Raw genomic sequence first — 15,609 nt, forward strand, 5'->3', positions numbered from 1 at the left:
AACAAATTAGAAAACAAAATAACTCGGGTTATCTTCGGGGTGCTTCTATAATTTTTAAAGCTGTTAGAGAAATGATTTTGCAATAGTAAGGTATCCTTCTGTTTGCATAGTAAGGTATCCTTTTCTGCGGCTATGACTTCAGAGCAAATACAATGAAGAGATAGTCTGGTGATGCAATCCATCATAGCTAAACCCAGACATAACTAAACCTTAGCCTTTGTTATTCCTGACACCTTAGCTGGCATTTGAATACAGCTCTTTCAGCACTGAGCTGGTAATTAAAAACAACATCTCTACTAATGGTTCAACATACTGCTTAAGGAAACAACCAACATCCTCAACAGTTCTATCTAATTGAGGAACTGATGGAATCTTAATTTGTGTAAATTTGACAAATCCATTCTCTGCCTCCACAAGTTAATCTTATTTTCAGCTTATTGCAGGTAAGTGAACTGTTTTCCCTACCAAGTCCTTTTGAGATGGTTTTCCTTGCGTAGTTGACTTTGCTCTGTCCAGGATACAGCTGTGTTTCAGTGGTGGGTCATGTGAGCATGTCAGAGAAGTGCTGTGGATAAATGGCAAGGAAAGAAGTGTGTTTTTCTACATAAGCTTCCTCTTACTTGGGATGTAAACGCTGCTTGGGAAGGACAATGTCTCTGCTGTCTTTGACTGGTGAACAGCCCTTGGATTGTAAGAAACCAAACTATTTGTCTCCACTTCTTTGAGAACTCAGTGAGCCCTTTTCAATGCAGTGTCTTTACATTTCCTGCCAGAGTTGCAGCTGCCGGGATGGCTTGTGGATGGAGCCATGCAGGTGCCACCACCAGGTTATACATGCTATTTCAACCTGCATGCTGGTAAGACGCATCTGTTTGTATGGGATAAAACCAGGTAGCTCACTGCTTCTCTTTAGGTGAGGTACGTACTGGAGGTTCCAGGAGCTTCAGACCCTTTAGTCCCAAAAGCTTCCATAGGGATTGCGAAGCCCTGTTACTTCAGCTACTGCTTGTTTCTTGCCAGACCACCTGGTTGGGTTGTGCATCAGAAGATTACTTGGAAATTAAGCGTGATGCACTCTCTGTCACCTTTAAGCCCTTGAATGATCTTCTTTTTTTTTTAAAAAAAAAAAAGATGACTAAATACACTTTTTGCCCTTAGTAAAGGTATTTGCTTTGATTTGTTATAGACCTTGGAAATTCAGTACTTCAGTCAGCTGTCATGACTTGCTCAGGTGAGGAAAAATTTTAAAAGCCTTCCTTATTACTCATTCAATAGAGGTATGCTCTTTGCTTGACCTGTACTTAAATGCCATGTACACAGAGCCAGAGGCATACCAGTGAGAGGTCAGCATGCCCTGCACTGGTGGTACATGAAGTGCTTTTGGATGGGAATTTGTGAGCTGTGAAATCATTTAGCAAGAGTGCTAACACAAATCTTGCTAAAGCTCTGTCATACTAGGACAGCATGTAAAATGGCTTGCTGAATATCAGATGTTATTCTTATACTTTTTATAAAATGGAATAGAAACCCTATAAATCTATAAATAAATTTATCCTATTATGATGGAGAGGTGCCTGTGACAGAAAAGAATTTTAAAATCCCCCCTCTTTTTTTTTTTTTTTTTTTTTTTACTTTGACCTGACAGTAACAAATCGTCCCCATTCATTAATTATAGGGTAAGTGCTGCTGCTTTACTAGAGGAAACATATGGATAGCCACATTAAACTATTTTCTGCAGTTGAGAGGAAGAGCCACAAGAGTCTGAGAGCACCCAGACCTACATGGCCATGGTGCCTTCCCAAGCCTGCTTTTGGAAAGGCCCTGATTAGTCTGAAGAGCACCACCAGCGTTTACGTAATCCACCTCACAGCTGTTAAACTGAGCTCTACTCTTAAAAACAGAAATCAGTAATGCACAGCCAACCCATGTGAAAGGGTCTGCTTTAATAACCTTAACTGTCACTGATCACCCGCTGAATTTATGGGATGTGTTCTGAGCATTTAACCTGCAACCCTGACAGTAGGCTCCTGCCACAAAGTCCTTGTTTACCCAGTGCCTGCTGCAAGCTCTTTGATTTATAGTCATCTGAGGTTTTTTATTATTTATTCATAATATTTTTGAAACACTCTACCAACTAAAAGGGATACTTCTTAATCTGTGTTTCTTTAGAGGACCAGCCTACATCTTCAGGCTCTCTAAATTTCACAAGTTGAGCAAGCTTGTCTCCCTTTTTCATGACACGAGGTAATGGATTCGGCCAAAATGCTTTCCTTGTTGCTTCATTGTGAACAAAAGGATCAGAATCTCTCATTCTGGAGACAAATGGCACATGCAAAATGGCAGCATGAGCAGCACAAGGAAGTGCCGAACATTGCCCTCCCCTCCATAGCAGCACAGTGGCCACGCTAAGAGTAAATACAGTATGCAGTGTCTACCACAGCCTTATTTTCCAAACAAAATGGATTGCAACAGGCTGACTTTCATGAGCCTGTGAGGTATTGAGTGTCCTCCTTCACCCATGTGATTCAACCCTGTAAGATTCGCTTAAAGAAATCTCTATTATGCTACCAGACATGGTACTTACCCAGACATGGGTGAGCAATGCAATTGGCAGCGTGTGTCACAGTACTGGCAGAAGAAACTGAGCAAAAGACTTGGTTCTGACCCAGCAGAATGCTGTTTGGGAGCTGAATCCCTTCTTATAAAGCCTTGGGGAATGAAGAGGCTATATTTGTGTGCATATGTATATACATAAATATATATGTATATACGTGTGTGTGTGTATATATACATACCTCAATATGAACAGAGATTGCAGCGACACTGAAATTAAATCTGGGTTCTTCTCAGTCTGCTTTCCTCAATTCCTAAAGCAGAGACCTGGCTGCCAGTGGGTCACTAAGGGGGAATAATTTTGCCTATAAATTGCCTAAGATATAAATATACAATGCAAATGGATGGTATATCATCACTGGCTGAGGAGATACAATGTCAAAGTCATAGTGCAAGGCAGCTGAGCCATTTCTCTGCTATAAATAGCCCCTGGGACAGCTGTCTTTTAACCAGCACCCTAGACGCTTGGCAGAAGCACTTTGCTGACCACTGGTTAATGCTGCACATCTCTGGCTCACTCTTGGTTCCCACACCAGTGCCACTATGGCCCTCTCTGGGCTGCAGCTGAGCTTGCTAAGTACAAGCCTGTAAGGAAGGGTGTTGTTTCAGCTCTTGTTATTTTGCAAGATTTTAAATGAAAACGAAGAGACAGCTGGGAATTAATACAAGGGAACAACACATAGAAATAGGTGGGAGGAGGAGGGGAGACAAAACCAAGGCTCTTAAATTCACAGCTTGGTCTCTGAGTCCAGAGATGCTCAGGCTAAGATAAAGCTGTATTTCACTTTCTCAGGTTTGTTCAGATAGTGAAATGGTACTTTTCCAAAAATGAGACAGGTGTTAGGAAAGATGGTCTCTTTTTAGTAAATGTGAAATAATCCTCATGGGCAAATAGAAGTCAACTTGCTAACCACCATCTGTCTGTGTTTGATTATCAGATAAATATTCAGCTCTAGAATACTTACTGCTTCAAAGGAAGATTAAAGAAAAATGTTAAATAAGTTGATAGCACCAGACATCATAGGTGTGAATCCTCTGTGTTAACTTCCTCAAAACTTCTCTTTGTTAGTTGGGAAAACAGTTTCATCCCATTAGAGCAGGTAAAACCCTGTCTAAATGCAGATTTATGTATGTTTGTTTATTGCAGTCAGTTGATATCACGTTGAAAAGAGCCAACATGCTCATAGTTTTGAGTTTCAGCTAAAACTCGGGTGAAACCAGAAATCCAGGCTTAACGCCCTGAAGTTAATTCATCTATTTCACCACGCTCATTTGGCATTTCAAGCTTGTGATAGACCTTTAGAACCAGACACAGCTTTCTGTGGTGGTGCCTGAGGGAAGCCAAAATTTCAGGTAGTAGTTTAACATGGATTTGACATCTCTGGGGAAGAAAGAGGGAAAAATAAAGAGCAAGCGATAGGATCCTCAACAGTTATTGCAAGCATGTGTGTTTTTCAATAGGAGAGATTATGTTCTGAGCGGCATTAAAAGAAGAGTGGCCAGCAGGGAGAGGGAGTGATTGTCCCCCTCTACTCAGCTCTTGTGAGGCCCCATCTGCAGTACTGTGTCCAGGCCTGGGGCTCTCAGTACAGGAAGGATGTGGAGCTCTTGGAACGGGTTCAGAGGAGGGCCACTAAGATGATCGGAGGGCTGGAGGTTGAGGGAACTGGGCTTGTTTAGCTTGGAAAAAAGAAGAATCCAGGGAGACCTCTAATATGTGGCCTTCTAATATTTGAAAGAAGTATATAAACAGGAGGGGGAACAACAGTTTGCAAGGGTAGATAGTGATAGGACAAGGGAGAATGGTTTTAGACTGAGACAGGGGAGGTTTAGGTTAGATTTTCACTCAGAGCATGGTGGCACACTGGAACAGGTTGCCCAAGGAGGTTGTGGATGCCCCATCCCTGAAAGCATTGAAGGCCAGGCTGGTTGTGGCTCTAGGCAGCCTGGTCTGGTGGCTGGCAGCCCTGACCATAGCAGGGGGGTTGAAACTAGATGATCATCGTGGTTCTTTTCAACCCAGGCCATTCTATGATTCTATGATTTCTACCCTATACACAAAAAGCTGTATTAACACCAGTGTTCAGAGAGAAGGAGAGAGATGCAGCATGCGAGTAGATGATGCATCTTCTTTGCCTGATCAGTAGCAGGGGAGTTATGAAGATAATTACAGGTGCTCCAAAGTGCAAGTGTAGTACAAACTTAGTGTTGGTTTGCACATCTCTGTTAATCAGGAGTCTCTTGCAAAAAGTACAGTAGCAGGTACACAACTTCAGCTTGTAATGCTTTTGCTAAGCACATGACAACTGCTGTGCTTATGTTCAGTTGCTGCCTGATAGTCATCACATTGCCATCCAAAAATAATTACTGAATATGGTGAAGTTGTGTCCAAGCAGAGACCAAACACTGGGTGGTATCATATGTACTAGCACTTTAATGCTCCACAAAAGCATTCCCCTGCACTGAGTTAGAAAACAAAGACGAGTCTTCCAATCCATTGAGGATTTGCAGCAGTGAGAGAGAAACTAAAAACATTTGAGTATACTGTTTTTATTAAATGTGTTTAATTTAATAATATAAAAATAAGGAAAGTTGCTAGGCAAATGCAGTGAGTACTGATAGTAGTTCATGGATGAAATAAATTATTGGAGAAGCTAAATAAAATCATGGAGCAGCAATGAAATCATGAGCTAATGTGGGGCTATAAAGGCTGGCTAATATAGCACTGGAAAACAGCCTCATTAAAGACTAATGAATGAAAAAAAGGTGGGGGTGGACATTTTTTCACAGATCTTTCTCTTCAGAAAGCCTCTGTTTAGCAGCAAAATGCCAGAAATTAACTTATTTCTTAACATCCTGGTTTGTGCTTTCAGGACAGGCAGAACCTGTCTATGTGCTATTGTAGTTGTATGGCAGACCTCTTCTGACTGAAGCGCAAACCGAACAGCCACTTTCCTTTTTCTGAATATATTGTTGGCAGCACACTGCTCCTTCTTTACCAAAGTATAACCTACAGCCATGCATTTCGGCCAAAACCTTGTGACAGCACCTCATGCTTCATGATCCTGCTCTTTCACAGCTTGCTCATTGCAGTTTCATTAAAAGAAGGAGGTTCCATTTGCTGCTCCATTCGCCCTCTTTCCCACACCCCCATCTGTCTATCAGGCAGCAGAGCCACAGCCCTGGAAGGTCCTCAGCAAGGGAGCTATAACTGACAACAGTTTCAGGGCATACATAATGCACTGAGGCACAGCACTGAGCTCCAGTGTCCCACTGGAGCCACCAGGCTCCTACAGCAGGGATTACTGCTATTAGTTAAATCCTCTGAGGCTGCAACACAAACCATTATGTAAATAACGATACGTTGCATTCATTGGCGTGCTGTATAGAGCACTGTGTTATGAGATTTCCATGTCCTTTTTTTTTTTTCCTTTTCTTTTTTTCTTTCCTAAATGACAGGTCTGCCATGCTTATCCCTGTAGAATTTAATACCTGATAAGCAAGGCAAAAAGGAAATTTAAATTGAATTAACATAAAAAACTCGCAGTGAATTTTCAGAGTGCCCTAAAAGCAAATTGATTTTTTTCTGATTGTAATAGAGCATTCATACATGCTTGAGTGCATATATACATATATATAGTAGGTAGGGATTTATAATGCATGTGTATGAAAATATCCATAGATATAGTACATCTATACATGCACACATACACACGTATTAAAAAATAACCTACTATATATATGTGTCTGAGTGCTTAATCTCAAACAGAGCCAGCACCTCATGAGAGAACTAGAGATTTTCCTGGCTCTGTCTAGCCACTGTTTTACATCATTTAAATGGTGGGATCTTTTTTTCTTTGATCTATAAACCAGCAATTATACTAAAGACTTTCAGGTATCTCTGTTACCGCATTTGTTGTTTGCATCAGGAAAAAGTGAATGACATAAAATAGCCCCACTTAAGTCTAATGAAGCAGCTGCTTAGAGGCTGTTACAATAATTTAATGATGTTTCTCCTTTTATACAGATTTGAATGACTCTACCACTGAATTCCTGCAGAGCCTCAACAACACAGCATGCACCTCTGAGGGTACAACCTCTGAGTGCTGTAAGTGCTGTGGCAGTTCTGCAGATACCATGTAGTCACGTAGCCACATATCGAAGCTATTGTTTTGGAGGGCATGAACACAGCGGTAGCTTGAGAAAGCAGGAATATGTCCTTTGGCAGCACTGATCTTAAATGCAGGCAGCTTAGCTGTATTAGGAAAGGGAAAAATACCTGCCTATAAATAGATTAAAGATGATTTTTGTGGTACAGAGATAGTTCTTGATACAGAAGACTGAGGCCTCACTCAGTCATGGCAGAAGCAGACTGGGCTGCTGCTAAGCCACTTAGTATCGTCAGCTTTTTCATTAGCATCAAAGAGGCAAAAAGCTTATCGCTATCCCAGACTGGTTTGCTGGAACATCTTAATAGATATTTCCTAATATCCTCTCTTTCTTCTAATGTTCTTTAATTTGATAAAAGCATATTTCTTTGCCTACCAGTCAGTTGTAGGCCAAAAATGCAAGTGTTCCACCAAATGCACTTTGCGCTTTCTCTGGAATATGATTTCCAGTCCTCAGCAAAGTGAATGATGGTGGCTTCTAAACATAAAATCATAGAATGGCCTGGAAATATTATTTGTTTACAAAAGTGAAATAAAATAAAAAGAAGAAAAATTTATTTTAAAGTAAGCTACTAAAAATTTTTTGTGCCAGTAACTTTGCATGTAATGTGTCCTTCACACAGACCAGTCTGTTTCAGCTACCATATGGATACATTTCTTTACCACCAGCCCATTGGTCAGTAGTGCTGCTGAGACACAATCCTACAAATCCTAAGTGGTGGGAATGAGGGCTGGGATTGTGCTGAGCTACTGCCAAACTGTGGAGAAACTCATGGGGAAGAGAGAACATGGCTGGCTTTCTGACAAGCCATTTGTTAGGCTGTGACTAAATCACTTTCTGCTACTGTTGGGTGGCTGAATTCAGCCCATGAACCCCATCAGAACACAAGCCCATGAACTGGGGCAGTGATGTTCAGCATTTATTGTGGTGTGCCAAGAAACCTGGCCTTTTTGTGTGGGGCTGCTTTGTCCATGGGTCTGGAGAGGATCAGCAAGCCAAAAGAAGGACGCCCGAACAACTTCTGACCAGGTTTGGCTTATCACTGTTTCCTGTGTCCTTTGCAAGCAATGTGAGGAATACAAAAGGCAGCCACCTTCCCTGACCAGTGGTGATCCTCCTCCTCTTCTGTAGCTTTCTAATATTCACAGAGAATCACAGACTTACAGGCATAAGGAAATAGTGTCAGTACCAAAAAGAAATGTAAGTATCAACCTGAGGAACAAAAAGGGTAGAAAATGTAGTACAGCACAAACTCCAGTCCAGATGTTTGTACTTAAGTATTTTCACACATATCAGAAGGCTGTGCCATTCATCAAGACCTATCAGATTGGAGAGTTGGGCAGGGAGGAATCTGACGAGGTTTAACAAAAGGTAGTGTAGAGTCTTGCACATGGAGAGGAATAACTGCATGCATCAGTACAGTTTAAGGGATGACCAGCTGGAGAGGAGCTCTTTAGAGAAGGACCTGGGTGTTCTGGTGGATAACAAATTGGCCATGAGCAGCATGCCTTCTCTCCAAGAATGTCAATGGTAACCTGGGATGCCTTAAAAAGAACATGGCCAGTAGGCCAAGGGAGGTAATCTTCCCCCTCTACTCTGCTCTCGCGAGGCCACATTTAGAATGTGTCCAGGTCTGGGCTCCCTATTTCAAAAAAGACATAGATCTCCTGGCAGGAGTCTAGGGGAGAGCAACGAAGGTGATAAAGTGCCTGGAGGATCTCCTGTATGAGGTACGGCTGACTAACATGAGTCTGTTCAGCCTAAGGAAAAGAAGACTGAGAGCAAATCTGATAAATGTTTCTAAGTATATAAAGGGAGGTGAGAGGCAAGGGGATGAGGTCAGTCTCTTCTCAGTGGTTCATAGCCATAGAACAAGGAGTAATGGCCTAAAATTTAAACACAATTAGTTATGTACTAACATGAGGAAGAACTTTATAGTAAGGGTGACACATCACTGGAACAGGCTGCCAGAGAGGCTGTGGAGTCTCCTTCTCTGGAGATATTCAAGACCCATCTGGACAACTACCTGCGTGACCTACTGTACTGAACTGCTTTAGCAGGGGTGTTGGACTCACTGATCTTTAGAGGTCCCTTCCAACCCCTGCAATTCTGTGATTCTGTGACTCTGTAATCTGAGACTATCCATAGCACTCAAGGCCTTTAAATGCATTGATCACTACTGCCATTTTTCTCATGCAGAGGCATGAAGTGTAGAGCGGTCTCAGTCATTTCATCCATTCTGTGGATTGTCTCTAAAATAAACCTAAAAAAAAAAAAAAAAAAAAAAAAAAAAAAAAAAAAAAGCTGTGGTGCAGCTTCAATGCATGCTATAGGGTAGGAGGGAAGAATGCAAGTAATTTTTTCCCCAGAGCCTCCCACTTCTCTCTAATTTTGTGTGGTAATTAGAGAACATTCTTTAACGAAACTGTACTTCTAGGGTAACAGACTATTTGAGTTGTGGATAATATATGTGAAAGTAGTCTACCTGATTCTTAATCCCAGTCAGAGAAGCACTAAGTTTGTAATTACTACCAAAGTTTAATTCCCTAGTAAGGCATTGAAAGATCTACTGATAAAAGCAGTATCTAAGAGCCAATTATTTTTAATCTTAATACCTTTACTGAAGAGCTTGAAAAGTCATGCAGATCACAAATAATTTTCTGTCCCAGAAAATCCTTTAGAAACAGAACATCAAACCCTAGATATCAAAGGTAAAAATTGATTTTTTTTTTTCACTGATTTGGGACAGGTTCTTACTTTATCTTCTTTATCTTTACCTTGGCATATAAAGTGGCAAAAGAAAAAAAAAAAAAAAGTTATGAGTTTTTAAATATGCTTCCAAAGAGTAGTGGGAGCAGAAGACTGCTGTGAGGGCTTTGAGTTGTTCACCAGGACAATGATATTTTTTAAAGCACGGATGAAGTAAAGCTGTGAGGTGGGAGCTGGGAAAGCCAAATGGACATGAAGAGGTGCACTGGGGTTATAAAACAGACAGGGAAGTTACAATGTGTGAGAGCTAATGTCAGGTGCTGTTACACCAAGCTGTCTGCTTACTGCCTTCTCTATCCTCCTGTGCACATTTTACAACAATCTTTCATATGGCTTTTGTGTTATACAATGTTTTGTCTCTTACATTTCAATCTGAACAGACCTCTGTCTTTCAAATCACCACCACAGCCCATAAAGTACACCTCCATGGTGACTCTGATGGGACTCCCCCATCCTGCCACCAACTGGAAAACCTGTAACATGGCCTATGCTCCTTGTGCAGTGTGTAGGAGAGTGACAATTAAGGAGTGCTGTCTTTAAAGCAGTGATTACAAGAGCTGGGTGTTAATGACCCATATTAAAATTCAGAGTGCCTAAATGACATTAATGTTGGAAGCTGAGCACTCCTGAGCACATTGACTTCATCCCGCCTCTCTCTCTATGCATTATACTAACACCATTGTGAGTGTCACAGGGAGATTACATGTGCTTAATTTGAATTGGGTAATCAACTGGGAATTTGCTGTCTTGTTAATGGGAGTAGATTAACACATCATTCCATAAGCCTGCCTAAAGAGTGCTGAAGCTTTCTGTTTTACTAAGTGTATCGAGATGACAGCTTTGCCGTATGGACACCGTGATTACATGGGAAACCTTGGCTTAATACAAGCTTTTTGATACCTACATGAGCAAATCTTCCAATTAATTTTTTTACTCTGCAAATATTGACTAATATGAATGAACAGTTTCCTATCACTGTGAAACCAACCGAACCATAAAAAAATAAAAAAAGACACCAAGGCACAAATCAGTCGCTTACACAGAAAGGAAATACCTGTCACTGGGGGGCTGCAGCACAGGATGGCTGGGAGAAGCAGGTGAGCCCAAACAACACAATGGATGTGTTCAGAAAGAAGACTGAGATGTCTTTGGTGATGTCACAAAAGTCAGCTTTGGGCTCATTTACAAGTCATAGGTGGACCAGATGCTTAAGGACTGAAACGAACAAGGACACCAAGGATAACTTTATGTGCCAGTCTTTCTGAAAGAGCTGTGCCTTTGAAACAATAATTTCTCTTGAGTCTGCTTTACAGAGTACTACATTTTATGGTACACATGAAAAGGGAAAGGAATATAATCATTTTACTTTTCTTTGTTCTTCATCATATTTTGTCATTTGCTATCGTTAGCTTCTTCAGGACCTTGGAGGACGTTTCCCAGGTAGCTCACCCTTGTGGAGGGGACAGACAAGACTGACTCCATTCCTTGCATTGACACTAAAGATCAAATGACTGCTCCATGGTTTGGGTCAGATCAGCACACTGAATAATCTCAGCTGGGTCAGTGGTTGCATGATAATCAATGCAGGGTGCAAGAGATACAGCAGGAGCACAGCTTTTGGCAGCAGTATGTTCTCACATTGACTTCAGCAAGCCAAGAAACTGTCCCCGCAAGCTGGTTTGAAAAATTATTGTTAGCACAGTGGTCTTTCTGCAATTAAGGCAAATAAACTAAAATTAAATCATGTCAAATTTAAAATTGGTACTCTGATCCAGGAATGGGATTTGCATTATTTACTGCTAAGCACTGGGCACTGACTACTAGGGTTCAGTGCATGGAATGTCTGCTGACTTTACATGAATGAATAACTTAACTGGAATGAACAATCTGTCAGACAATCAGTGTTTTGGAGAATTATTTACCTTATAGTACAAGGAGTTTTAAGTTCACTGCTAAGGTAATATTTGTGCTCAATAGAAAAGACTTTATTTCCTGCAAATTATACAGAATTTGCATGCTTGGAAGACTACTAATTTGAGTACTTGTTGTCTGCCTGGGTTTGTTGAAGCAAAGCAGTTTAACTTTTGTTAGACTGTCATTGCAAAAGAAGGATGCTTAAAGAACAAAAGTAAATACGTATCTGAGAAAAAGATGGATAGCCATATTCTAGTTATCATTATAGATATTTTAATAATTCTAATTGCCTGATGGCAGCACTGTCCCTCTGGTACGAGGGTTTGCGGGGTGCCCTGAGGAGTGTTCAAGCTCGGGGTTACCGTGATCTCCACAGGCACCATAGCCAGGTTGAAGAGCCCAACGAATCCACTATCAAGGGACTCTGATGCCTGTACATACCTGCTGCCGATACATCAATGCAAATGCTCAGGCAACCCAGAGGGTCTGCCTAGAGCCTGCCCAACCTCGTTGCCAGCCCCCTTCCCCCCCCCCCCCACACAGGGGAAAGAACAGCCCCGAAGCCCCCAGTCAGCAGCGGCCGCATCCCGCCGTGCGGCGCTGCGCCCCCCGTGACCAGCAGGTGGCGCTTCAGCACCGCAGCCGGAGGCGGGCACGGCCCCGCTGGGCTCCCGGGCCTCACTCTTTCGGTTCTTTCTGTCCCTGCAATGAACTTAGAACAGTTTTTACTTCTCTTTGACTTCATATTTTCCTTACCGGGATCAATATGTATGTATACATTTGCACAAGGGTTGTGATTGTGTTCCCAATTTATCCTTTTCTAGGAAAAAGAAAAAAAAAGAAACTTGCACTTTTAAAGCCATTCTGTTTTGTCACCAGCTGCTCCCATATGTGAGCTAAAACTGTTCAGCTGGGACGTGAATTCTGTTAACCCTGGAGGCCTGAAAACAGCCTACCATCACTGTTAAGTTATCAGATGGTTGCAGATGGCCATGGGAGTGTGAGATAAAAGCTCTTCTGTGAAAGCTAGGTGTTAAAGCAAGGTATTCAGGTTGGAGTTAGGAACAGGTTCTTCACCAGAAGGCAGTGGGCATGGAACAGGCTGCCCAGGGCAGTGCACACCACCCAGAGCTGCCAGAGTTCAAGAAGCATTTTGACACCATTCTCAGACATAGGGTTTGAATTTTAGGTGTCCCTAGAGCCAGGAGTTGAACTCGATGATCCTTGTGGGTCTCTTCCAACTGGAAATACTGTTATCCTATGATTCTAAAAGCTCACTGCTGGGCCCCCGGCAGCTGGGGCAGGGAATAGGCTGCCAGCCTGGGGCCAGGGTGTGTGTGGGCAGGCAGCCCATCATTAGCTTTTCACTGGTGATCCCTGCCACCTGGGATTTCCTGGGGAAGCAGCCCACCTTCACACAGACCCAACGGGTTTTCTCTTGTTCTAGCTGTGCAGAAAGCCTTGTCAAGTGCTCCAGCTTCATTTTAATTTATGTGTTTGTTTTTAAGAGCTGTTTACAGGAATTACACTTGCTAACTAGAACAGGGTATTAATTACGTTCTGTGGTCTTTGTTGGATTTTAAGCCATCACTTATCAGAGCAAGCAAACATCAGAAAGATGTGTGTACACAAACAGCAGAAGAAGCAGTGTATGAAGGAGAAGTTTAGTTTTATTTATTGTTTATGTTAGCAGGTAATGCTTTCTGACTCTGCAATTAACTTTCAGCAATAAGCCAAGGAAAGCTTCTAAAAAGCTCTGCGGGGGAATAATGATTAGTTAATCCCATCTAAGCAGATTTTAATGGAAATAATACAAAATCACATTGTATTTAAAATGATTCCTCAAGGACAAGACAAAGCTCAGGGAAGTCACCACAAATATTATTTGATTTCAGGGAACATCGGATTACGCCTTAGAAACGCCTCTCCCATCTGTTTTCTTCTGTGTGATGTTTCATCCCATGCTTTGAAAAGTACCGGGTTGCCCCAGTACGATTTTCATCAATGGGAAGAACGTAGCTGTTTGCCTGTTGGTTTCGTTCCAAGCAGGAGGACTTCCAAATTAACTCTGGCATTTGACACAGTTTGAAACACCCTCATGTGGTGTACACAAAGCAGTCAATAGCTCACTGTTGTCAAACAGATGACTCACAGATGCCAGGGCAGGGAGATGAGAGAGGGAGGCAGATACTGCATCGGGTACCGACTGACATCTAGAGTGAGTGCCAATGGCAGACAGATAAGTGGAGGAAGACAGTGTCAGAAAATGCGCATTATGTGATAGACATCTAATTCTTTGCAGTGGTCTGAGGAAATACGAAAAGTGATACTGTAGTCACAGCACTTTTCTGACTTGATATAAAATGGGAAATGAACACTTTTATTTGGTCCACCGCACTTGAAGAAGAGGTATTTTCAGTGCGGCGATGTCTGCAGAGCTGTGTGATTGAGTGCGTCTGATGGTTTTAAATGTTAAATAATTCCATTAGAGTCAGGGTAGAAATGGTAATGAACAGCTTGGAAGAGTCTGAGCGTACTGACATGAAATGTTGAGCAATTAGCTTCTCCCTGTGTGAGTGAGTCCTGCAGTTCTCATCAGTAGCAAAGTGACCTTTAAAACACATGGATGACACAGAAGCTCTTTCAATAACTATTTTGATCTATTGTCTGCTGACAAATTGCATGTAAGGATTTGGGATTTACATGGCGCAGTAGATTTTGGACTATAATGGAAGATTTTGAAAAGCTTTAAATGAAAGCTTTGTAATAGCAGCAGTGCATCTTGTTGAGTTTGGGGACGTGATATTTGGATATTCATTGTGGGAAGGAGAATGAGGCTAAGGTTACCACAGCACTTGATGTTATCATCTTGTTTCTATTTACTTTAAAGCACCTTGAAAATTCACTGTTCTGGCTTTGAATTCTATGTATGGCAGCCAACCCAAGAGCCACACGATAAAATCAAAATACATTTGGAATTAGCTTACAGTGAAAAACATACGCGTATTAGCACTTAAGTGGCACCAGCCTAATCAGCACATCTAATCTTTTCACTGGGAGAGTTAGGGCATAGGAGGGATGATTCGAGCTGCTTGACTGCTGTCCGTGACATTGGATTGTGCTTTGAGCCCAGGCACGAGGGAACAGCTGAGCTCTTTCGGTAAATCTGTATAAGGCGTAAGGCTGTATAATGAGTGGTGGAATGGAGAGCACAGCTTGAGCCAGGATATCCTCTGTGCTGTATGTGATGCAGATGTGTGCACTCTAGAAGCATGGAAAAATACAGCTTCATACTGACCTCAACACAGAATTTAAAAATGTAGACAGAACGATATTTTTCCTGCCTGCTTAGGTATTCATCTCTGCGGCCACATGCTTGGCTATGGAGCTTTTGGACAGATTCAAGTGATGAGGCCATAGATAATTTGTGGGCTCAGTTTGAGGGGGGAAAAAAAAAAAAAAAAAAAAAAAAAAAAAAAAAAAAAAAAAGTACCATTAATGCACTTCAGTTCCCTCCCTGTATTATTAATGTACATCATTGCAGGGTTTGGTACTGGTTACAAAACAAAATTATGGAGTTTTGTGGAGATGGAGAGGCTGAGGTTTTGGGGAAAGGAATAGGCAATGTAATGCTTATCTTTAGAAAGTCAGAAGGAGGTTTTTTGGACCATAAGAAAATTCTTCCAGCAGTTCCTGCCAGCAAGTATCTGCACATCGCAGCAGATGCTCACAGCTGAAGTCTCACCCTGCAGAGCCAATGCTTCCCCTTTCCTTGTTAGGCTTGTGCGAGCTGCTGGCATCCTGAAGTCTGAATGCCCTTTGCAGTTGGGGTGCCTAGAAACAATCCTAGCCACAAAAGCCAGGTCGCATTATGCCACAATGTGGGCACGCTGCAACTGGCTGTGAACAAATGTGGTCACTGGGCTGTGGCAGCACCGAAGCAGCTGATCTGTCACATGCTCCCTTGGTGGCAAAGGGACTTCTAGGAGGCTGTGAAGGGAACAGATCAGAGGTTTTAGGCCTCCTCCAGCTGATGTGATGGCTGAGGGCTCCTCACGTAGCAGAGGTTATGACACAAGGCAGTGCAATGAGATTCCTTTTCCTACACCAAAGCACTCCCTGCAGCACTCTCTAGGATGAAAG

Source organism: Phasianus colchicus, chromosome 1 (assembly GCF_987193195.1).
Source record: "Phasianus colchicus chromosome 1, bPhaCol1.hap1.1, whole genome shotgun sequence".
Taxonomy (NCBI): Eukaryota; Metazoa; Chordata; class Aves; order Galliformes; family Phasianidae; genus Phasianus; species Phasianus colchicus.